Here is a 25,666-nt window from a genome sequence, read left to right on the forward strand (position 1 = left end):
TGTATCCCTTGGAATGCCAGCGCTTAAAGGTGTTAAGTGAATAAAACTTCTTTGGTCAAATAAATTTAAAGAAAGAAATTTCTTGACAGCAGAACTTTTCAGATGAGCTTTTGTAATGAATATGCGGCTGGGCATGGTGGCTCATGTCTGTTATCCCAGCACTTTGGGAGGCTGAGGTGGGTGGATTGCTTGACCCCAGGAGTTCGAGACCAGCCTGGGCAACATCACAAGACCCCTTCTCTGCAAAAAATACAAAAAATACAGAAAAATCAGTGATGAGTGCACCTGTAGTCCCAGCTACTTGGGAGGCTGAGGCAGGGGCATCGCTTGAGCCTGGAAGGTCGAGGCTGCTGTGAGCCAAGATTGTGCCACTGCGCTCCAGCCTGAGTGACAGAGCAAGACACTGTGTAAATAAATAAATAAGAATATGTTTTGTGCTTCTTTAAGAGGAGGATTAGTAAACAGTGTTCCCCAAATCTATTTGACAGTGGAGGTTTTTTTTTTGTTTTTAAATGGGACATCTATAAATATCTCTCAGTTGGAACCCAGCTTGAAATATTGCTTGAAATGCTATAACAGGTTGTCATTTTTTTTGGTAGTCGTAGTGGGGATGGGTGAGTTGTTCTTTATTTCTGGGAAAACTGGTAGGCTCCATATAACCGTCATTACTTCCTGATGTTTTATAGCTTGTTAAGGAGACAAAAGCCTTTTTTCTTCTCCTAGTGTTTTAACATGTTAGTACCAGATATTATCTATGCTTAGGTATGAATTTTGGCTCAGAGATTTTTCTCAGCATCACACCAATGATAAGTTTCAGAATTGATCCTAGAATGTACTTTCCCTGTATTCTTTCTCCTCTGCTGGTGTTTTGTGAGTCCACGTGTATGTGTGTGCAGGACAGCACTTAAAGTGGTTATTCTTTCTTCAGAGACTCAGCTCAACACACCCCTGGTGGCTGTTGTAGCTCAGGGTTGAGTAGTGATCCTGGTATTAAAGATGAGAAATTTGTTAGGAAATCTTGCAGCTCATAGCAGCTACCTGAGGCAGAGGTATCCGGAACAGAGTCAGGGAGGCCATGGGGCCAGAGGCCTTCCTGATTCTGGACACACAGAGTACCTTTGTTTCCCCACCCTACCTTAAAAATATATTCGGATTCACTTATACCGATTAATTACTTAGAGAGAGTGAATGTATTATAGTTATGTGAACTTGTACTCCCTGGCTGTCTCTCTTCTTATGCCTTGGTGATTTGTCTAGAGGATAAATTGCTTTTTGGCTTTTATAAATTCTGTTTTCTTCTACCAACTGCTAACCATTAACATCTCAATCAAATGGGGGAATTTGCAGTTATCAGCTTAAATAATCTCCATGCCCACACTTCTTGCTTCTCTCCCTGTTACTGACCCAGATCCTTGATGATAACTCATTGTAGATTTTGTTATCATTTAAAACCTTTTCAACTAGGTACTTGATATAATAGTTCTTATTAATTTTTAATTAATTTTATATTATTTAGTCATTTGCTGAGTTGGTAGATATTTATCTTGTGATTTCTTTTAAAAAAGTCTTAGTTCTGAGATGAACCTTTAACAGCCCCCTTCTGTGGCAGTCTACTAAGCAAAGTGTTAACCTGAGGTCTTTGGAAAGGCCAGCTTCTCACAGATCTAAGGGATGCAATTTGCTGGCAAATCTTTAGTTGGCCAGTCTTGACTACATCTGATCAAAGTTGGGAAGTGAGCTGTTGGAGATGGTGACATTTTCTGAAGCATGAACAGTAACAATCTGAAACCACAGGCCCTTCACACCTCTTCTGTCATTTCATCTTTGCTACCGTCCTTGGAAATAGCCTGTCTTTACAAAGGTTTCTATATAGGTTAAGATACTTGCTTGAGGTCATGCAAATAAGAGCTAGTCTGGAGGAAAAACTCAGTTTCCTGTCTCTTCTGTTCATTTCACTGTCCTGCATGGGGTTATGCTTTTTTCTTTCAATGAAGCATAGGAAGTCTCCTTGGGAATCATCTGCGCTGATCTCTGTGTGTGTGTTTTAAATTGCAATTTGTGTTGCAACTGGTAATTCCAGTTCTTGTATATTACTAAGGCTTTCTCTGTAGATGGGTAGTTAATCCGTGAAAATCCCGAAAAGCATGCAGCTCTGTTGATTTGATTTTGTTATAAGATAAGGAATGCATAATCACTCTGGGTTCCTGGCTTTAAATTATAAGGATGTGTTAAATTATGAAAATGAAATGAGGTTTCTAAAAATTCTGTATTCTGGAAAATGCTATTAAGCAATTTCCATTTTGATGCAATGTATTTTTAAAAAGATATATTTTCTGTGTATAGTTGTACTGTTTTTAATCATTTTCCTTGTGATTTTCCTGAAGCTGTGCTTAAATGTGAACAATTGTTTAAAATAAACCAATAAAGGAGAGAAATAGGATGGAGATATTTTACATGTTTTACTAATTCTGACATGTCCCCAAGTGAGAAATGGTATTCAGAGGCTGTCTGTACAAGAAGGGTTCTTACATTCCATTTCTAGACTAATTTCAGAGAACGCAGCACCTGAGTGGCCAGGTGAGCTGTGCTCACTGTGGGGCGGCAGGGTGGGCGCTAAAGCCTTGAGTCCATGCTCAATGCGCTTTCCCCTGCCCCGTGCTGGCATCCAGATTTTTGTTTATTGTCTCTAGTTTCTACATCCTTTGTAGGCAATGAAACTCACCTTATATGGAATTGTATATGTCTTTTATAGGAAGAGTATGTGTGTCTAAGTTAATCACTCGTGGTGGGATCTCTGTCTGCTCTGTTACTGTGTTGGCCATTGTTACTGCTCTGTTACTGTGCTGGCCCAATGAAATAGTCTCTCGGCCATTTGACTACTTCAGTTTAGGCCCTAGATTGTTTTGCAACTTGCTTCCTAGTTCATCCATCCCCCTTCCACCCATCTTCCGTATTTCCAGGAGAAAAAAAATAAAAATAAAAACTTTAATGTCTCCCCCAACCCCCAGATTTTAGGTACTGTTTTCTGCCCCCTGCCCCGCTTTCTAGCTGTTTCTCCTGTCCCGTTTGCATGCACCCTTCTCATTCTGGCTTTAGGAACTACTTGCTGTCTTGACAGTGACAGATTTCATCCCTCCATGCTTGTAGGTTGTTGCACCATCCTATGACTAGAATACCTTCCTCTCCCCATTTCAGCCATTAGGACTCAGCTTCTGTATGTGCTTCCCTAGGAAGTCCTTCCAGTGACAGACTGTACTCTACTCACCTCCCCTGTGAGCAGCCTAAGGCAGTATGGTAGCGAAGAGTGTGGGCTGTGGTCTCAGGTTGCCTGGGTTCAAACCCAGCTCCTAGCTGTGTGACGTTGGACAAGTCACTTAACTTCTTTGGGCTTCAGCTCTCATCTCTAATTAATAGTATTTAAGGTTGTTTTAGGGTTAAATGACTTAATGGATGTAAATCATTCATGAAAGTGCACATACGAACATCCTGTTACTCACAATCTAGTATTACTAGCTTTTAAGCCTGGAAAACCAGTATGATTCCATTTTTGTACCCTCAGGCCCCTTTTATAGTACATAGGACATGGTAGGCACTCAATAAATGTTGCTTACGTGAATAAGTGAAACAAAAAGTCAGTAAACACAGAACACTTACTTTAGTGTTTGTTAAGTTATGCCCTGCTTTGTTCCAGAAAATGATTTATTTCAATTAGGGTTTCAGATGTACCCTTTAAGGAGCAATGTATGTATCTGTAAACTTTATATTTTCCTCAGAGTCACAAGCCGTTTGGAATTTCATTTTGAAATTCTCTTTCCACTAACATTTATAGTTTTGGCACAGTTGCCCTTTAAAAAGACAGCGTATCAATTGAACATAAATATATTGTGTTTAAACTATATGCCTGCTTGAATAAGTGCAGTACTTATTTGTCAGGGCGTATATTATGTTGGAGTGTGATGTCATGAGGCTTAAGGAAACTAATGCTTATCATTTGTTAGTGCTTAAAACAAAGTAGAGATAGCCAAATGCATTTCTCTACTTCCTTATTGCCATACAGCTGTCTTTCTAAGTTAATAAGTATCTTATTGCAAATCAGCCCTGTATCTGTTCAAAATTCAAATGTTGATGGTTGAGCTTCCAGTATTTTCTCCCATATATTCTCACTGAGTATCATTTCCTGAGGATTGCATAAGACCCATTTAACATTTGTGAGCTATGAGACTTCTTTGTACATTTCTGTTTATTTAGTTGTATTACGGTAATCGGGCACATGTCTTCTAACCTTGATGATCTCACCTCTATATAACATAAGGATGTTGGGAGAAATATGAAATCTAGACCAACTCTAAAAAATTGAATGTCAAGTTAATTGTCTTATCACACAATGGTGTAACCAGCCAACATCCTCGAAAAGATCCATGTCCATAATGGCATCATTGACATCTGAACTGTATGGTGGTGTTCTCTGAAAGGTGCTATAGAGAAAACACAAGTGTGAAGGGCGATTGTGATGGTTGTGGGTCAGAGGCTCCTCAAGTGGAGTGAATGAGGCCAGCCAGGAATGAAGACAATGCAGTGAATGATTCTTTTGTTGCATAGTAAAATGAAGTACTAGAAAATGTTCTCTTAACAAAGAATCATGTTTGGTCAGAGTGGACGTGATATAGTGAGGAGTTTTTGTAAATTCTTCATTTAGTGACTAATATTTTGGCTCAGTTAAAGATATGAAAAACATTTTTTAACAAAAAGGTGTTAGTGGCCGGGCATGGTGGCTCACTCCTGTAATCTGGCTTTAGGAACTAACTAGCTGGTTCTGACTAGCGTATGAGGGTGGGGTTAGGTTTTCCCTATCTTCCCCCTTCTTCCATAGCACTTTGGGAGGCTGAGGTGGGTGCACCACCTGAGGTCGGGGGTTCAAGACCAGCCTGGCCAACATGGCGAAACCCCGTCTCTACTGAAAATACAAAAACTAGCCAGGCGTGGTGGTGCATGCCTATAATCCCAGCTACTCGAGAGGCTGAGTCAGGAGAATCGCTTGAACCCAGGAGTCAGAGGTTACAGTGAGCTGAGATTGCACCACTGCACTCCAGCCTGGGCAACAGAGCAAGACTCTGTCTCCAAAAAATAAAATAAAATAATAAAATAAAAGGTGTTAGTATAAAAAAAGGGGTACTGTATTTTATAGTTACAAATACTGAGTCATTAATGTTACAGGAGTACAATGCTCCACTTGCTATGACAGTGTGCTGCTAAGCTCTGTCTCCAGAACTTTTGCCCCTTGGTAGACTCTGTCTTGCACAGGTTTCTTGTCAGATCATAGTCCTCATTTTCTGTGCATAAGATGGAAATAGCATGCAGATTATACCACAGATTGTCCTAGTAGTTCTTTTATATGTTTTACTCAAAAAAGCTGGTCCTACTTTTTTTTTTATTTCTTGACTAGTTTTGTTAGGAGAATTTACACTTTTGGTAGTAGTTTTGCCATTATGTCATTACTTATGAACAAATGTAATTATTGCACTTACTTTATAGAGCCAGCTCAGAAAATTTGATTTTAATGAAATTCTTTGTGTTTAGCACTTTTCCAATAAGTGGGCCATTGATTCGGTTATAACAGACTATTTTGATGAATGAGTTGTTCTGTTTATGGAAGGATTTTACACTTAAATGTTGCTTCTTGGGTTGTGCTATTTTTGTACTTTGAAAGTTACATAAAATGAAAAGAACCAGTACATAAGTTTTATATGCTGAGAGCTGAAGGGTGATCCCATTGTTTCTGAATTTGAGTCTCTGTCAGCATGAATCCTCCTATAGAGGGCCCCTAAAGGCTGTATTATAGTTTCGATGAAATGTATACATTCTATGAATGAAAAAAAATATATAGAATTTCCTTTTCATGATTTTTTTCTTAGTTTGTTCCCATTTTTGTCCCCATCAATATAAAATAAATTAAAATGACCACAACAAACTCAAGAAGGTGAAAATCAAGAAATTGTTACTTGTATTATGGACAGGTGTGTAGCGTCACCTCTCTCGTGCACACCCACTATCTCCAATAAGCCTAGCCTGGGAAGGAGAATATTTTCCTGTCCTTAGCTATTTGAGTCCTCTTGCGAAGTCATTTGAATATGTGAGTTCTGGACATTGCAGATAACTAGTTGGTTCTGACTAGCGTATGAGGGTGGGATTAGATTTTCCCTATTTTCTCTCTTCTTCCATAGTGAGATTTGTGGAGGGTCAATTAGAGTCTTCCTTGACACAAGGTTATTTCTTTAATGTAGCACAGGGGAAGGACATCTTTTTCCTTTTATGAATTCTGCCCAATCCTTTTCCGGGCTGATCTTTGATTCCTATCATGGAGTCTGTCCAGTTTTCAGTATTCTTCCTTGTTTGGGTATTCAGGTAGTAGATATCTCAGATATTCTTCCTTGAGTACAAAAGTATCTCCCAGCAGTGTGGCCTTAGGCAGATCTGTGGTCTTTTTGGCTGTGCTGTCCAGTACTGGCAAGGATACCAGATAGAAGCTTCAGTTCTCAGCAGGGTCAGGTTGCCTGTGGCTGGGCAGTGGGTGTCCAGATGCAGGGATACTGGTGTAGATGCAGGGCAGTGATTAAAGGCTTTGGAGTTTGAATCCCAGCCCTGCTCAGTGTGACCTTGGGCAAGTTACTTACCTGCGTTAAGCCTCAATAACCTGTGCCATTGGGGCCTTTATAAAGATTAATGAGGTGTAATATAAAATACTTCACATAGTCATTTTCTGGCACATACTCAGTACGTGGTGGAGGTTATGGTGATTTTATTAAAATAGAATTGGCTGTAGATGCCCCTCCCCACTTTCCAAGATCCCAACATCATGCCTAGTCTGCCTGCATTGTTGTCGAGCATGAAGAAATAATCGATTTTGTAATTTATTCGGCTCCTTATTACTTTTACATTCTTGCAGATCCATTGCCCATATCCTTAAGATGTTTTCTTTAGGCCTTACACTAGTCAGAGACTATTTTCTAAATAGAACTAAAAGAGAAATTTGATTGAGCATCTGAATCTGACCTTCTCCCCAATTAACCCAGTTGGGCAGACCTTCATTTAGAGTGTCATTTATTTTTCAAGCCACGTGGTAAAGAAGCAGAGGGTTCTCCTTACTTCTAAAGTCAATTTCCATTAAAACCTTCAGTGTTCAGTGTGTAGCTTAATGCCTTTTAAAATGATTGCTATTTTTGAACCAGTGTTTTTGTCACAACGTTTTGGGTATAGAATATTCCTTATTTGACAACCCTGAGCTTGTAGGAGTTTATAAATGGCTAAGAACAATCTGATTAGAATGTATTGCTTTTGGTTGGAGGCCAAGAATATTGGATCATTGGTTTAGGGTATGACACTTAAAGAGACCAAAGAGCAGAGTATGTAATGCCCAGATAGGCCAATTCATGTAGCTTTGTTCCATAATGTAAGATTGAACCCCAAACCCTGGCCACCTATCTTTGAGATATATGCTGTTGGCCACAGGAGCATTAATTGCTCCGGGCAGATCAGCAGACCATGAACTACATGCTACGAGGAGAAATCCAAATGCCTCAATGTACAGGATGGTGGGTCAGTAGAAGAAACCTCACAAAGGAAAGCTGGAGAAGGCTGTCAATGAAGTTTTTTTTTTTTTTTTTTTTTTTTAAGTCGTGTAAGAATTGCTAAGTGACAGATCAGAGTCCAGAAGTCAGGAAAGGAGTTAGGAAATTCTGAGATATTTAAATTCTGACCATGTAATAAATGATTCCCTTGTGGAAGATAAGGGGTAAGTACCAAAAGGAAGGAGTGTCACAATGTGGCAGTTTTCTAATGAACTTAGGTCTTAAAAGGAAGCACACACAAGATAGAAGGCTCACAATCAGGAGGGACTGGCAGTGATCTTAGCTCATGTTAATATACTGTGTGTCAGGCAGTGTTCTAAGCACTCACATCCTTGTTTGATCTCATGATAACCTTATGAAGTAGATGGTATTATTATTGCCCTTTTACAGAGGCGTAAACCGGGAGGCTTTGGGCGTTTAGGTATTTGCTGTCATTTACATAGCTAGTTAAGTAACTGCGCTGGGATTTAAGTTGAGGTAGTCAGATTCCAGAGAGATCTGAGACTTGCAGAAGGTGCCAGAGACAATAAAAAAAGTTGTTGAAAGAAGTGTTCAGAGTCATAAGGAAAGAATATATTTGCATCTGAGTGGAACTGATGGTGGCTGTGGGTAGTCATAGAGCATAGCCTTTTAACTCCTGTTGTCTATCTATCTTTTATATATAGAAAACTCAGAATGCCGGCTGAGCGTGGTGGCTCATGCCTGTAATCCCAGCACTTTGGGAGGCTGAGGCGGGTGGATCACCTGAGGTCAGGAGTTCAAGACCAGCCAGGCCAACATGGTGAAACCCAGTCTCTACTAAAAATACAAAAATTAGCGTGGTGCACACGCCTGTAGTCCCAGATACTTGGGAGGCTGAGGCAGGAGAATCACTTGAACCTGCAGGGCAGAGGTTGCAGTGAGCTGAGATTGCGCCGCTGCTCCAGCCTGGGCAACAGAGCGAGACTCTGTCTCAAAACAACAGCAGCAACAACAGAAAACTCAGAATGTCAAAAATATGTTGGAGAAGTAATAAGACAGAGATAGTTTTTCTAAATGAATTTAAGCCTCTTAGCCCGACAGAATTTCTCCACAGGGTTCTGAGAACATTTTGGATCCAGATTGTTCAACCAAGTCCATGATGATCTGTGAGGAAGCATGGAGAACAGAAATAACACTGGAAAGGCGGAGGAGGGGGCACAGGTGCACTTTGGTGCGGAAAAGGTTGGGAAGCATTGTTTGAAAGAAGTTGATATCTTTAAATATTCAGGGCTAGTTGCTAGCAACTTACTATGGCTAGTTGTTGAAAGCTGCAGTGAGTCTGTTCGTTAGCTAGTGGGCAGCCCACATTTAGAAGAATGTAGGTGTGAGATGGGAGAGACTTTGGCATAAGAATGGTTCAGATGGAATGGGAACACCAGGGGGTGATTCGATCATTAAGCTTTCCTCTGAGAATGTGATTTAGTATCTTTGAAACTAGGCCAGAGATTTATTTGGATCTTTGGTTTTCCATTTGTGAAGAGGTCATTTAGTCTCATTTCCAGATGAAGAAATTTGGGTTCAGAGAGGATGGGAGTGACTTTCCCTAAGCCACTGAGCTGTTTGGTGACCAAGGCAGGCTGGATGCTCACCTTCTTTCTTGCTGCTCTCTTCTTACTGCAGCTCACCTGTGGACTGGGCCATCAGGAGTCTCCAAGAGGCAGCACTGATTTTGGGATAGGCCTACCTGGGTTCAAATCCCAGCTCTGACACTTAATCTGTAACCGTGTTACATTATTGTGAGGATTAGTGAAAAGGGAACACTTAGCATATAGGAAGGGCTAAGTGTATGTTCTTGCCTCTTTCTAGTTAGGCTTGAAATCTTTCTTTATTTTATGTACTTATTATTACTAAGTTTTCTAGCACCTCCCAACTCATGACCAAAAAGTTTCATTTTCACCTTATTTTTCTCTTTGGATGATTTTTATAAGGGTATTTCTTATAGTTTCTCTATATTTAAATACTTTATACTGTCTAGGGTATTTAGGCAAAGGATTCAACTACAGGGCTTTTAGAAATCCTTTCCAGCTCTAAAATTATAGGATTTAATTGTTTTTGAAAAAGATGCCTTCTACCTTCCTCCTCCTCCAGCTGCACACGTAGTTTACTGGTTACTGTGGTAACTGCACTCTAATAATCCTGTTAGGAAATCTGATGCAACTATCTGTCTAATCTTATTTTCCAGACACAAAACAAGCACACGGCTTCCTTCTAAGAATCCTTCTAAAGCGCTCCAGCCTAAGCATTGTTTCTTCTTGTTCTGATGTTTTTTAAGATTGCACTTAGAGAAGAATGCACCTCATTGGGTGTTTCCTCAATGTGGAATGTTTTATAGTATCCAGTGACCAGTGCATCACTCTAAAGCGGTGTGTGTTTTCATGCACTCTCCTGGAGTTGATGAAATTTTGGGTAGTTTGTATTGTAATTTTAAAAAATGCAGAATAGGGATTAGAGAGGATTTAAATTTATTTTGCACATAGAGGACTGGAGGTAATTACTAGGAGAGTTAGCTAAAATCAGTATTTTTGTTTTTTTTTTTTGGACAAGCCAGTTTTACAAAATGTCCCTCTGCTGATCCATGAACAAGGGGTAAGTCTGTATCTCTTCATCCTCCCTCCCTTCTTCAGCCATTCACCTTCCTTGGTAGGGGTCAAGTGGGATCCGTGTGATGCTACTCCTGGCAAGGAACCTCTGTACTCCCAGCCTCTCCACCAATCTCTGCTTGACCCTCAGAAGCAATCTCATCACACCTCTTATTCCTGTTTATGTCAGTCACCATAGGAAACCTGGACTCCCGTGTCATCTCTCACTCCCGTGTCCTGATCCTCATTTGCCTCTTTACTTCAGCTTTTCCAATCCTGCCTCCCTCCCCTAGGGAACTCATGAAGCCCCTTCACTGTGCAGTTTGTGTGCTCACCATCAGTCATCAGCAAACCCCCCACTTCCTCACCTTGTCTGGGAGCATGGCCTTCATCTCCTTGCTTTATTGGACACTTGGGTCTCTCCTGGCAGTACTGCCCCTCCTTCAGCCGTCTCAAGTGGCCACCGTTTTTCTCCTTTCCCGTGCACCATGGGTAGAGCTGGGGTAGCCTCGTCTATGCTATTTTCATAGTGCTGCTCCTCCTTCTCCTGAAGCACCACCTCCTCTGACTTTCAGGTCTCTGCATGGCCCACTTTGCCTCCTTGTCACAAGTCCTCTGCTCTTCCACGTGGTCATTCCCCTCTTTCTTTGAAAAATTTTGTTTCTGGTTCACTGTCCCTCTCTCCAACACTACTTCTGTGAGTTCTCCAGGATTTCAGTCCTCATGTTCACTCCATCCCACGGTCATATCTTGATCCTCTCATCACCGGTGACTTCAGTGCCTCCATCACTCACTTTGAAACATCCCACTCTTATCACCACTTCCTCTTCTCTCGCAAGCCTCATGTGGTACCTCTAACCTCAATAGTCCATTGATCCACCAGGATTTTCAGTCCATTGAATCCATCACGTCTTCACGGACCCACACTCACCCCATGTCCTCACTTCTCCCCTTCCCCAGCTTGGAGTCCACGATCAACCACTGTAATCTACCATGGCATAGATCCTTATCACCCTTGACCCCTCAGGCTTGGTCATTCTTGCTTGACTAAATCACAGTTCTGGTTAAATCCTTCTCTCTCTTCACCTGTTCTGTGCTTGCACCCATGAGGCCAAATGTGCTTGGAGAAAACCACACCACCATATTGTTTGTCTCACTCTAAGCTGATCTTAAGTGGGCCCTTGATGCTACCTGGCAGTCTCATTGTGTTTCCACTGTCTCTTCATTCCCACCACTCTCTCAGACAACTGTTGCATACTTTCTACTTGCTGTTCAAACATCCATGGTCTCCTTACACTTGGTTGTTTCCTTTTTCACCAAAAACCCCAGAAATAATCAGTAGAGACTGCCACCAGCACACCCACCACCTGCCTGCGTCTGTGCCCGTGCTCCCACCTCCTTGGGCATGATGTTCTATCTCCATCCACACGTACCTTCTCAAGGACATTGCTGTATGAAATTTTCCCTCCCTTTCCTATGTCATCTGTTTTCTTCTTTCTACCTGATTCCCACTGGCATATGAGTTATTATTTTTCTTATTAAATAAAAACATCCTCTCTTGACTCTGATTTCTCCTCCAGCTACTAGCCAGTTTCTTTTCTTGCTTTTACTGCAGAACGTTTGAATGAGTCATCTGTATTCATTAGGTCTAACATCTCCCCTCCCATTCTGTCCCGAGCCCATCACAGTCAAGTTTGCACCTTAACTCACCATACTTCACTGGCATTGTGCTTTTTGGGGCCACAGGTAGCATTTCCTTGCTGAAGCCCATGGTCAGGACCCACTCCCTTCTTACTTCATTTACCAGCAGCATTTAACAGTCAGTAATTCCCCTCCATGAAATACATTCTTTACAGGACTGCTTGGACACACATGCACCTCATTTTTTTGGTTTTCCTGGTCTTTCTCAGTCTCCTTTGCTAATTCCTTATCGCTCCAAACTCTAAACAACGTGTTTCAGGGTACTTGTTCCTCATCGTGTCTACTCTCAGTGCTTTAAATATCACCTGTAAGATGACTTCTGCATTCGTATTTGTAGCCTGGATCTCTCTCTTGAACTCCAGACCCCTTCATCTGGCTGCCTGCTGGACATCTCTCCTGGGATGCGTCTAACAGGCATTTCAAAACATAACATGCCCAGTCTCCAATCTGCTTCCTCCACAGTCATTCCCATCTCAGTTAATAGCATCTTGCTCTTCCACTTACTTAAGAGAAGACATTTGGTGTCATTCTTTTATTTCTTTTTTGAGACAGAGTCTCCCTCTGTTGCCCAGGCTTGAGTGCAGTGGCATGATTTCCGCTCACTGCAACCTCCACCTCCCAGGTTCATGCAGTTATTGTGCCTCAGCCTCCTGAGTAGCTGGGATTACAGGTGCCTGCCACCACGCCCAACTAATTTTTTGTATTTTTAGTAGAGATGGGGTTTCGCCATGTTGGCTAGGCTGGTCTCAAACTCCTGACCTCAAGTGATCTGACCACCTCAGTCTCCCAAAGTGCTGGGATTATAGGTGTGAGCCACTGCACCCAGTCTGGTGTCATTCTTGATTTCTCTTTCTCACATACCCCATCAGCAAATCCTATAGGCTCTATCTTCAAAACATATCCAGAGTTGATTTCTTATCACCTTTATTGCTATCACCCTGGTCTAAGCTGCCATAATTTTTCACCTGGCTTAGGAGAGTATCTTTCTAACTGGTCTTTCAGCTTCCAGCCTTATCCCCTTCAGTCTGTTATCAGCTGTGTGCAGATTACGTCACTCTTCTTCCCATCTCATTCAGAGTAAAAGCTGAAGTGTTTACCGTGACTGACAAGCTGTGGTGTGCCCTAGCCCTCCATTACCCTCTGGCTTCATCTCCCACTTCCTGCCCACTTGCTTCCTTGTTTCCCCCTCTGGTCTTGCTGTTTCTTGAAACAGTCCAGGCCTGAGTCTACCTCAGAGCTTTTTGCATTTGTTCTTCCCTCTGCCTGGAATTCCCTTCAGCTTCCTGCCCTTTATCCATGTCCTCATGATCCCTTATCCCACTCCGTCACTTCCTTCAGGTCTTTCTTCAAATGTCACTTTTTCGGTGAGGACTTCCCTGGCCACCAATCTTAACTTTCCACACCCCTCCTGACACTTTCTGTCTCCCTTGCCTAATTTATTATTCTAGTATTTAGCATAATCTAATAGAGTATATGTTTTGTTGATTTATCTTATTCCTTGTCTCTTTTCTCTCCTACTGGAGTGTAAGTTCCACAAGGCCAGGGACCTTTGTTTTGCTCATTGCTTATTCCCGGGGACTAGGGCGTAGTTTGTGTCGTGGTAGGGTGTCGTAAGTATTTGTTTAAGAGAAAAATAACTATTTCTGGCTCTAGGCACATTTTGGCTTAAAGTCACTGTAAATCTGCTTGCCACAATGCACTAATAAAGCTAATTATTTTATTTCATGTTCCCTCTTAAAGTATATTTATTACAGTTGTCAAATTAATTTAAAAGCATAATATTAGGCATGAGAGAATACAAATAGAGAAGAGTTCCTGCAGCTTTTCATGCTGCTTTAAGTGAGTCCCATTCATGGTACAGTTCTCTCTACATGCATTTGGAAATATGTCAGCTTATTTATTTAAATATATCTTGCCTTATTAGAAAAACAAAAAAGATTTAAGGGGGCTGTTTGGAAATGTGATGATGTAAGGATGGGGCAACTTAACATGCTGTTTCAAATGTTTAGACCGTACATTATTGATGTCAATAATCTCCTCTCTAAGAGGCACTGATATCTGTCTATTGTGCAGTTTGCAGCATTCCATGCCAAAGCTTTTGTATTTATTACTTCAGTTCTACCTCTGTTTGGGAAATAATGTCTCCAGTCCTCTAAATGTAAGCTAATTTATATTATAGGCAAAAAGCAATTGAATGGCAGTTTCTCAAAGTCAAGTTAATCACAACTACCTAAATTTAGCCATGTGATATTTTACCAACAGCCCATTGATCTCATGCCCCACTGGCTATTGCATGTAACTATAAAGCAAAGGACAGAACCCAGGCTGGTGCACTCTGGTTTTTCTCTTAGTCTTTTCTGGTTTCCCTTAGTGTCATAGTTAACCAGAGTGAAGAAGATTCAGAGCAATTCATATTTCTGCTTCCTAGTAAGTTTTCAAAAACATTTCATTTAAAGAAATACTGTGAAATTAACATTTTTGAATGGGGTATGGTTCTTTGAATTTTTGAAAAATCATTTTACTTGGAAATTATTTTAGATATATGAAAGAATGGCAAAGGTAGTTTAGAAAGTTCCCATATACCCTTTACTCAGCTTTCCCTAATGTTGACATCTTATTTAACTGTAGTAAATGGATTAAAACTGAGAAATCAACAGTAGTACAATACTATTAACTAAACTGCAGACTTTATGTAGATTTTTACCAGTTTTCCACTAATGTCCTTTTTCCATTTCAGGTTCTCATCCAGGATATCATGTTTTACTTATTCATTTTTCTTTTAGTCTTACAATCAGTAGTAGCGCCACTTTCAAACTTACATGGATAGAGAAAGGAGGTTAAGTTAATGCTGTGGCGAAGTCTTGAGAGTGTACAGTAAGTCCTCACTTAATGTCATCGATAGGGCTTGGAAGCTGTGACTTTAAGTGAAACATCATGTAAGGAAACCAGTTTGGCCACAGGTTCATTGATATAAACAACAATTAAGTTCCTACTGCAGATTTCTAGTTACAAAAGATCATCAAACTTCTATATAAACACTTAAAACACTTCTTTTCCTTTTTTTTGAGATGGAGTCTCGCTCTAGGGTGGAGTGCAATGGTGTGATCTTGGCCCACTGCAACCTCCGCCTCCTGGGTTCAATTGATTCTCCTGCCTCAGTATCCCGAGTAGCTGGGATTACAGGCATGCACCACCACAGCCGGCTAATTTTGTATTTTTAGTAGACATGGGGTTTCACCATGTTGGGCAGGCTGGTCTCGAACTCCTGGCCTCTGGTGATCCACCCTCCTCGGCCTCCCAAAGTGTTGGGATTACAGGCGTGAGCCACCGTGCCTTGCTGTTAAAATCGCTTCTAATCTTAAACAGAAATAAATGTGAGTTATATACACATTTAAGAAAGAGCAATAGGCCGGGCGTGATGGCTCACGCCTGTAATCCGAGCACTTTGGGAGGCCAAGCTGGGCGGATCAAAAGGTCAGGAGATCCAGACCATCCTGGCCAACATGGTGAAACCCCATCTCTACTAAAAATACAAAAATTAGCTGGGCGTGGCTGCGTGTGCCTGTAATCTCAGCTATTCAGGAGGCTGAGGCAGGAGAATCACTTGAACCCGGGAGGCAGAGGTTGCAGTGAGCCGAGATCGTGCCACTGCACTCCAGCCTGGTGACAGAGCTAGACTCTGTCTTAAAAAAATAAAAAATAAAAATAAAAATAAAAAAATGAAAACAAGATAATTATCCAATTTTTGGTGAATCAGTGAGTGATAGCAGTCATCTTGGTGATGGGTTAAATCAAGGACTAAATGTTTGCAAAGTGAAAATTGTAGAGTCCTCCCTACCATCACGTGTTTTAAAAACAAATATAGTGAGCTTGCTGAGTGCTTTCGTACCTCATCTTTATTGTTGTGTATTTGTATGATTGTCTACTCGGTGAATTTAAATTTGACAGTAATTTGTATTAATTCCTTCCTTCCTTCATTCATTTTTCAACTTGCTTGCTTTAGTTCAGGGTTGAAGGTGGCTGGAGTGTATCCTGGCAGGCAGGGCGCAAGGTGGGAACCAACTCTGGACAGGGCTCCATTCCACTGCAGGGTGCACATACTCATGCACACACACACTCTCTCAATCAGACTGGGACAGTTCGGCATGCCAGTGAACCTAATGTGCATGGCTTTGCAATGTAGGAGGAAAGTAGAAACCTGGAAAAACTCACTCAGACATGGCGAAAACATGCCAACTCTACACCAGACAGTGGTCCCAGTCAGGAATTGATTTCTTTTTCTTCTCATCAGTGTTATTAACCAAATGAAATGACATTATTCACGGACCTGCTGTATAGGTTTAAGGCAGATAGACTGTTGGGACTGGGAGACATTCTGATCCAGGGGCTACAGACGGGTGGCCCTGTGGGGCTCATATACTGTTGGAAATGTGATTTGAATTTGCCAAAATTTAATGACTAAAAGGTTTTCCAGAAAAATTTGTGTTTGTGGCTTCTCTTTAAGAGATTGGTAGTTCCCACTGCCTGAGGCCTGTGTTTACCACCAGGGATGATCACATGGCCCTGAGGCAGCCCTGCACCATGGGCAAGGATCCCACCCTCCCGATACTGCCCTGATCTAAACCAGTCCCCTCTTTTTTTTTTTTTTTTTTTTTTGAGATGGAGTCTTGTTCTGTTGCCAGGCTGGAGTACAGTGGTACAATCTTGGCTCACTGCAACCTCCAACTCTGGTTCAAGCTATTCTCCTGCCTCAGGCTCCCGAGTAGCTGGGATTACAGGCACATGCCACCACGCCCAGCTAATTTTTGTAATTTTAGTAGAGATGGGGTTTCACCATGTTGGCCAGGATGGTCTCGATCTCCTGACCTCGTGATCCGCCCGCCTTAGCCTCCTAAAGTGCTGGGATTACAGGTGTGAGCCACCATGTCCAGCCTCCACCAGCCCCCTCATTTTATAAATGGAAATGCCTCGGGGGACCAGCACAGTGGCAGAAAGCCACCTCGCCTTGTGTGGCCTTTGTCTGCTCCTCTCGGTCTAAGAGAGAGCTGGGCAGGCATGGTTTTGGCTTCTTTGGGCAGCAAAGATGATAGCTGAAAGAGGATGCAGTATTAACTCCCCTCCAGGTCTAGGCCTATTCTTAGTATTTTTGCTTGTGTCCCTCAAATACTAGAGTTTGCAGACTGGTGCCCGGGGCTGCATTTGCTTTGTAGTCACTTCCTGTTTACTTGTATGTGGTTATCTAAAGTCTTATAAGTTACTAATGGTAAAAATCAAGTGATAAGCCTGAAAATCCAGATTTGTGACTTATTTTGATAAATCAGATGACCTGCAGCCCTGGGGCCACCGTCTCACCAGGCATGGGCTCCTGGGCTGGGGTCAAGGCTGCCTCCTCAGATGGGCACAGGCTCATTTGGCCCTTTATTCTCGTTTTTGGGGCCCACCTGGGTTCCTGTGGGCATTTGAGTTTGCGGTGTTTGCCTCAAGTTATTAGGTTGAAAATCAGAGAAGCCCCAGTAGTTTCCTGTTTGTGTTTCTTGATAATAGTTATTCTTGACAAGGAGTTATTGAAGTAATTCCTTTAAAGTTCTTGAGGAGAGAGGGAATTTGGAACAGGGACTTGTAATAGAATCTGAGATGAGGTTTGCCAAAAGTCAGCCATCTGATTTTTGTCTTCTGTGCCCCTACTGGCTCTCCCTGGATGTGCTGTCAGTTCCCTTCATGTAACCTAAGGTTTAATGATAGACAGATATTAGCTTAGAGTATTCCCCCTTTTGGGGCATTTTTGTTTAAACACAACTTGAAGCACAGTATATTTAAAGAATTGAGTGTAAGCTACCATGTTGGAATTTCAGGCATTCATTGGATGGTATCCCTGTAATTTCATCCCAGAAGTGTGTAAGCATAGAAATGAGAGTAGAGCACTCCCTCTTTGGATCATTATAGAAACATGGAAGAGATTATTAAAGGGGTGTTGTATATATGTGTAACTCTTAAGGGTCTAGATCTTTGTGGCCCTCTATGGTAGCTGCTAGTCACATATGGCCACCGAGCACTTGAAATATGCTAGTCTACATTGAGATGTGCTGTGAGTATAAAATACACTCTAGATTTCAAAGACCTACTGTGAAACAAAGGATGTAAAATGTCTCAATAATTTTTTAATATTGATTACATGCTTAAAGGATAATGTTTTGGATATATGAGGTTAAATAAAATATTATTAAAGGTACTTTCATCTTTTTAAAAAATGTGGCTACAAGAAAATTTAAACTTCCACACACAGCACATATTCTGTTTCTATTGGACAGAGCTGCTCTAGATTCTGCTGTATTTGATGGTAAGAAAGGGTGAGCAGCCTGTTGTCTAGATCTTGGTAAACCAAAGTACAAAGAACAAATGTGGAGAGACTGAAAATCGTAAATTGTTTTCACACCTCTTGCCTTTAATAAAGTTTATGCTTAACTGCTCACTTTAGGGTTTTTGGTGCATTTAGTTGGATGCGAGGTTGCCTTTTCACTTCCTTCATTGTATTCATGGTGTGGCAGTGTTACACAATGGTTCAGAGCAAGGGACTTGAAGTCAAACAGTTGCTACTTGGAATTCCAGCCCAGCTACTTGACCTTGGGTCAATTATTTTAACCTCCCTGAGCCTCGTTGTCCTCCTCTATAAATAATGGACGATGATGATGCACCCCAGTGAATGACGATTGTGGAAAATAACATGTAAAGTGCCTGGTGTTATGATTATTATTCCTGACAGTATGAAAAAAAAAAAAATCTTATTCAGCACTTCTCTGTGCTAGGAGTTAAGTCTGCCCCCAAAATCAGGAAACGGCTCCTTTTTGCTTCTGTGGTGTGATACTGGGTCTATCAGAAACCATTTATAATAAATAGATTTTTTTTCTATTCACTAGTTTCATGGCATAGGTTTTTATTGTATCAGTCTCTTTTTGTTCCTGATGTTCAATATTTATCAAAACCCAGCAAGGACTAAATGTTTAAGAAAACGTTTGGCACCTTGAATTCTCACAGAAGTTGAAAATATGTATTGGATACAGTAAAAAAAAAAAAGTATTCATCTATAGGTGACTACATAAATGACCCCAGATAACAGGAACTGGACAATGGAGGATGGGAGCAGTCACGAAAACCATGCCATGGGGACCATCAACCTGGTCATCTTGCTCTTTCTCTTTGTGGTTTTCAGGTACTTGTAGGATACTTTTTTTTTTTTTTTTTTGAGGTGAGGCTAAACTTTTATTATGTGTCTTCAAGCTTTTATTATGTGCTGTGGAACTTATTAAACTTAGTATACGACTAATGTATATAACTCAGGGGAACGTCTGTGTAAGTTAACTACTAGAGAAACCTTGACAGGAAAAATATGAAGATAGTTTTGAGTGGACTTTATCTTCTCCCTTGATCATAAAAGAATTGAGACTTGGAAGCTGGGAACTTGGGACTCAGAAGGCCCACTGGTGGCCTGCTAACATGTAAGAGTGCACAGATTGGTAAATGTTTTTTAAAGCTTATTTATTTTCTCTGTGTCTATGAAAGACACTACGGGTGTCATTCTCTGCTTCACACTCATGTCTCTTGTACTAAATAGAAGGCAAGTCTTATATTTCCCACTTCCTGCTACTTTGCTTGGCAGTGACTTTTCAAATAATTAAAAAAACTGTCTTGCTGGAGTAGCTCTCTCTTACCCATGGACAGTCTTGTTATATCCAAATCAGTCAGATAGTATATGTAAGAATGCTTTGTGAGCTAAAGTCACTTAATAACTACAGTCTTATTACTAACCTGACCATGGCTGCTGGCCATGAAGCTCACTTGATTTCATCCACAGGTTCCAGTCAACCCCTCCTGCCACCACCTGTTGTAGGTGTGGATGGTGCTTCTGTGTGTCTTCTCCTGCCGCCCTGCCTGGATCTCAGCTGCTATCTTTTGGCCATCACAAGCCTGGCTTTACCCACCAACTGTAGGTCCTGGCTGTCCTGCTCAGGATATGACAGCTGCTCTCTAGTAAGAATTCTCTGATTCCTGATAGATGACCCCTCTTCGTAAATTATGATTATCTTAAATAATATGATATCTATAATTGTAATAATCGAAGCTAACAACTGATTGCTTACTGTGTGCTAGATGCTCTTGTAATTGATTTGTTCTCTTTTGAGTCTCTCAACAATCCTGGGAGAGATGTGTTATTATCCCTATTATTCAGATGATAAAACTGAGGTGCAGACAGGGTAAATGCTGTCCCAAAGTCTCAGATTAGAACCCAGGTCTATCAGAGTAGATCTTGAGGTTTTAACAGTGCTTGTTTTCTGATCTTTGTTTATGTTGTTTTCCTGATCTCTTGCCATGTGTCTAAACATTTCTAGTCTTCAAACACAAGTTCTACCTCTGAAGTGACATTTTCATTAAGGACTCTAGGCTGCATGTTATGTGCTCTTATCCCCATTGCTCTGAGCCAGCTGAAGGATGTCTTGCTTGTCTCTGTGGCTTAGCTAGCCTTTTATAATGTATTTTTTTCTGATTGTTTCTTGTGCATCAATCTTGATTTTCCAAATTTTATTGTTAAGTACTTCTAAGATGAGGGCACTTTGTACGTTTCTCTTAGATTCTTCAACATACTTAGCATGGTAGTGAGTAAGCTCATTAAGAAAAATTTATGAACTAGACATTTAAGAAACAGACATAGAGAATTTGCTACTGACAGTGTCTATTGGCTGACCCTGTACCATTCACTACCCTTTTCATTTTAGCTTCTGGAGGGATTAGTCTAAGAGTGCTTCTCCGTTAGAAGAAGTTTTGCCCTGCAGGGGACATGTGGCAGTGTCTAGAGACAGATATTTTGGATTTTCACAACTAGGAATGGGGTGCTACTGGCATCTATGGGGTAGAGGCCAGGGATGCTGATAATGCACAGATAAAAATAGATAATCCACAGATAAGAATATTGTCTGGTTCCAAATGTTGATAGTGCCAAGGCTGAGAAACTCTGGACTAGAGGTAGCAATATGATATGTTCTGGTCAATTAAATATAAGTGGAAGGGTCTGCTGTGGCTTTCTTTTCTTTTTTGGGACAGTATTTTGTCTGTCACCTAGGCTAGGGTGCAGTGATGTGATCATAGCTCACTGCAGCCTGCAGTTCCTGGACTCAAGTGATCCTCCTGCCTCAGCTTCCGAGTAGCTGGGACTATAGTTGCGTACCACCACACTTGACTAATTAATTTTTTTTTTTTTTTTTTTTGTGGAGACAGGGCCTTGCTATATTGCCCAACATGGTCTTGAACTCCTGGCCTCAAGTGATCCTCCCTCCTTGGCTTCCCAAAGTGCTGGGATTACAGGAGTGAGCCACCATACTTGCCCTGCTGTGGCTTTCTAGGAAAATTATGCTTCCATGAGAGAGGATTGCCCCTTCAAGTTTTCAGCTTCTTCTGCTTTCAACATGAGCTTGAACCTGGAGGTAGAATATCCATGCATCTTGTGACCAAGAGGGAACAAACATGAAGATAAAAGTCAGCATGCTAAGGGTGGTGAAGTGAAAAGATAAAAAATGTTTGAGTTTTCTTTTACTTGTAACCAAACACATTCCTGAGCTAATAGACCCCAGAAACTTGAGTTGGGAAGGAATTAAGCCCAGCCTGGTCTCATCAAAGACTTTTCCAACGTTTCTGGTGACATAATCCACTGCTTTGGGAGGGAGTCTAATTTTGTTGCAGATCTATATCCATTCCAACAGTTCTCTCTTACAGTGAGTGAAATTTGACCCCCAAAGCTTCTGCTTATAGACCCAGTGTGATGCTGACCTGAGAGTCACCTGGACAGTCACTCCCACACTTTTATAGATGTCAGTGAAAAGTCATCCTGATCAAGCTGGCAAGTCTACTGACAGAGACCCTCTTCCAAATATTCTGGAGGGATGTACATCTAGAACATAATACCCTCTCCTTGGGTAGCTCTTTAGAGCCACAGTCCAAAGGCGAGGCCATTAGTAAAATAAAAAGATGTGACCTCTGGGACCCCCAAGCCCTTTGGTTTCCTGCATAGGACTTTAGAGTCAACATAAATATACTAGAAGCTTCTGATATTATAACCACATGAATGAGCCAAGATGGAACTCTCAGTGGCTTGACTGCCCTTAATCTTTCCTCTATGTCTTGGGCAAGACACCAGGAATACTACTTTCCTCCTGATTACCTTTATTTTCAATCCAGTTTACAAATAACTAAGTGCCTCAAAACCCCTCAGAGTAAGGACAGGTGGCTCATGTCTGTAATCCCAGTACTCTGGGAGGCTGAGGCTCAAGGATCGCTTTAGGCCAGGAGTTTAAGACTAGCCTGGGAAACATAGGGAGACTCTGTCTTTATGAAAAAAGAAAAAAAATTAATTGGGTGTGGTGGTGCGCACCTGCTACTGCGTAGCAGTCCAGAGTAGTTGCGTAGTCCCAGCTACTCTGGAGGTTGAGGCGGGAGGATCACTTGAACCCAGCAATTTAAGGCTGCAGTGAGCTATGATCGCACCACTGCAACCCAGCCTGGGTGACAGAGCAAGACCCTGTTTGGAAAAAGAAAAATAAACAACGAACCAACCAAAGAAACCTCTCAGAATAAATGCCTGAGAGCTGTTTCTGCTAAATATCTTTCAATTTAAAATTTTTTAATTCTGGTAAAAAGAGAAACCCACATGAAATTTGTCATCTTAACCATTTTTAATTGTGCAGTTCAGTAAAGTATATTGACATTACTGTGCCACAGATCTCTGGAACTTTTCCGTCTTGTCTGCTGACTATCTTTTATGGCAGTGTAGGGTGAGCCATGTCTTTACACAGTTGTTCATTCACTGCTTGCCCTGCTACTTACACTCCTCCCACAAAATGCCCCTAGCTTATAGTACGAGAAAGAGGTTCCTTTGGCTGGACTTTCCTCCTTCTAAGACTTCTGTGTCAGCCATTCAGTGAGTTTGCTCAAGTCGTCTTACAGTCTTTACCATTTCATTAGTTGAATGCTTAAGTAGAAGTGGGTTTGAAAAACCAGAGATTTGGTTTAAAGAGAGGGAATATCTGGGAGCAGCAAGGATTCTAGGTGGTTAGGGTGTAAACCTCACCAAGTAACTCAGCTGAAAATACTTTCTCAATTTAGTACAAGGTCCCAGCACGGAAAGATGTACAAGGTTATTTTTCCTGGCGCTTCTCCCTTCCGTATAGCCCATATGTTAGTGCCCTTAGTTCGTAATGCCCTCTGGCAGCCAAGTTCTTATCTTGGGGAGCTACATCACAGGTGTTGGGTGCTGTTTAATTTTCAGCTAATTGAGCTTTTTTGCTGCTAGAGTCTTGTATGGTGTTTTCTTGAATTCATGAATTAGTCATTAATTTGTGTTTAGCAGGCAGGCACCCTGGCAATCTGTGGTCTGTCCAGCAGACCTTCTTTTGGACTGGACAGATGCTCTTTGTGCAGTCTTCAGTGAATGATGGTGGGAAAAACAGAATCCTCTTCCGGAACCCTTAAACGGCAGCCTTTTCTTTACTTCCAGCTCTTACGTTGCAGGTGGGTGTGGGTCTTAACTTCAGAATGGCTACTTTTAGTGGGGTTAACTATTGGGGTAGGATGGAGACTGTGTTCTGAGGCTCAGCAGAAGTCATTGTGGTTTTTTTTTTTTTTTTTTTTTTTTTGGCACTCTGTAAGGTTTGAGGAAATTCTGTGATTTGAATGAATTTTTTCTCAGGAGGATTCACTTCTAAAATAAACATAATTAATTAGATAACTGGAATTTCCTACCACATAGATGGTTGTTGTCAGGTTCTGTTTCCTTGCTACAATTTGAAAGCACTTGAAATTTCAGATTCATGAATTTATACCACAAAAACTCAAAACAGTTGAAAAGTACATAGATGCTCATGCCTGTAAGCCCAGCACTTTGGGAGGCCGAGATGGGCAGATCACTTGAGGCCGGGAGTTCGAGACCAGCCTGGCCAACATGGCAAAACCTCATCTCTAGTAAAAATGCAAAAAAATTAGCCGGGTGTGTTGGTACATGCTTGTAATCTCAGCTACTTGGAAGGTTCAGGCATGAGAATCACTTGAACCTGGGAAGCAGAGGTTGCAGTGAACCAAGATTGTGCCACTGCACTCTAGCCTAGGGGACAGAGTGAAATTTTGTGTCAAAAAGAAAACAAAAATAAAAAAACAAAACACATTTTTTTGAGTGTTATGGAGTTATGATTCCAATTCTTTAATTTTAATAAGCCTTGAAAAGCTGCAGTTTACTCCATCATGAGTAGGGATAAGCTTGTCAGTATAAACAACCTGTAGTTCTGTGGTTAATGAAATAAGAAGCTTGAACTACTTTCTTAAGTTAAAAGTGCCTTTTCAGCAAGTAGATGCTCAATGAAGTTAGCACACCTATTTCAACTTTAATCAATAAGGTGGAAATAATGCAGTATGGCAGGTACATTACTTTCAGTTGCATTTTCTAGGTGTGATTATCTCAGAGTTTGAAATCGTACATTTTATGATTTTATGTTAGTGCAGGATGAATCTTTTCAGTTATAACTGAGCTGGCTGTAAGCATTTAGCCTGACAGGTTGGGCTGCTTTTCTTACTGGTTTTGTCCGTATAAGGAGTACCACAGAAGTACCTCACATGCATTTTAAAATAACTTTTTGGTAATAAAAATTAATATTGGTTAAGAATAAACTTAGCTTATCTAATGCATGGGCCAACCATTTCTGAGCAAAATTGTGAGCAGAGTTTGTCTTGTGTGTTGGCTGTGGTCTTAAAAACACTAGCAGACAGTGTTATGTTGACTGTAATATTTCTTCTGTAGAGTAAAAGATAGATTTCATTTCTGGGTGAAGCATTGTAATTGGCTTATACTTTTGTTTCTGGTCATATTATATAGACAGTAGAAAAGAAGTGGGAATATAAAGGTAGGAGAGGTATTACTTGAATGTGACGCATAAAAAGCATATAAGTAGACAGAAAAGAAGTGGGAATATACAGGTAGGGGAAGCATTACTTTTATGTGATGCATAAAAAATATATAGAGTTTTCTGTTGTTTTGGGGGTGGGGTTAGAAAACATGCTATAGATAAAGAAGAGTCGAAATTAGAAAATTAAGATGTTTCCTATTATACTTAAACATTGCAACACTTACAAAGCATATCATAAGGTACATATAAAGTGGTCATTATGAACTTTCTTTACCCAGGTCAAGCAACGCTTCTAAGGGGGAAAAATAATTTGGTGAATCCCCATACTCTATGATAGGGCATATGGAGCCATTTTATTATAAAGAAGTGATATATTGCTGAAGTGAGTACTAAGTAGCAAGCAGTGGAAATGTGTACCATACATTTCTGAGAAATAATGCCTGGGAATGCACTGCAAAACAGGTGTACTTGGTGTATATGCAATTTAAGTAACATAACAACTTGAGAAGGATTCAAAGATGGGAATAGCTATCACGTGAATGAAGGCATTGCACTGTAGAAATATCTTACTATAACAATTTTATTATATGATCATTGTGGCCAAGAATACTGATCATTTAGCTTAGTTTTAGAAGCTAAATATGAAGTATCATCATTCTATGTACAATGTATTCTGTGGTGGTTGTGCATTTATTATTGGGATCACAGCGTGTCTTTTTTCTGCCAAGATGGACGCTGGGCACCATGGTCACAGGCTTCTTGGGTGCTACTAATAGAAGCCTCTCTCTTGGCTTTCTCTGCT

General features: G+C 41.0%; 2 protein-coding genes across 11 annotated transcripts in view; one reads left to right on the plus strand and one right to left on the minus strand.

Annotated features, from left to right (window-relative positions):
- CMAH (cytidine monophosphate-N-acetylneuraminic acid hydroxylase-like) overlaps nt 1–25,666 on the minus strand; it is a 374,208-nt gene that overhangs the window by 253,405 nt on the left and 95,137 nt on the right. The gene's annotated exons all lie outside the window — the stretch shown is intronic.
- Nucleotides 1–25,666, plus strand: part of CARMIL1 (capping protein regulator and myosin 1 linker 1) — a 342,528-nt gene that overhangs the window by 54,194 nt on the left and 262,668 nt on the right. The gene's annotated exons all lie outside the window — the stretch shown is intronic.

The sequence above is a fragment of the Gorilla gorilla genome, chromosome 5 (assembly GCF_029281585.2).
Source record: "Gorilla gorilla gorilla isolate KB3781 chromosome 5, NHGRI_mGorGor1-v2.1_pri, whole genome shotgun sequence".
In the NCBI taxonomy this organism is placed as follows: domain Eukaryota; kingdom Metazoa; phylum Chordata; class Mammalia; order Primates; family Hominidae; genus Gorilla; species Gorilla gorilla.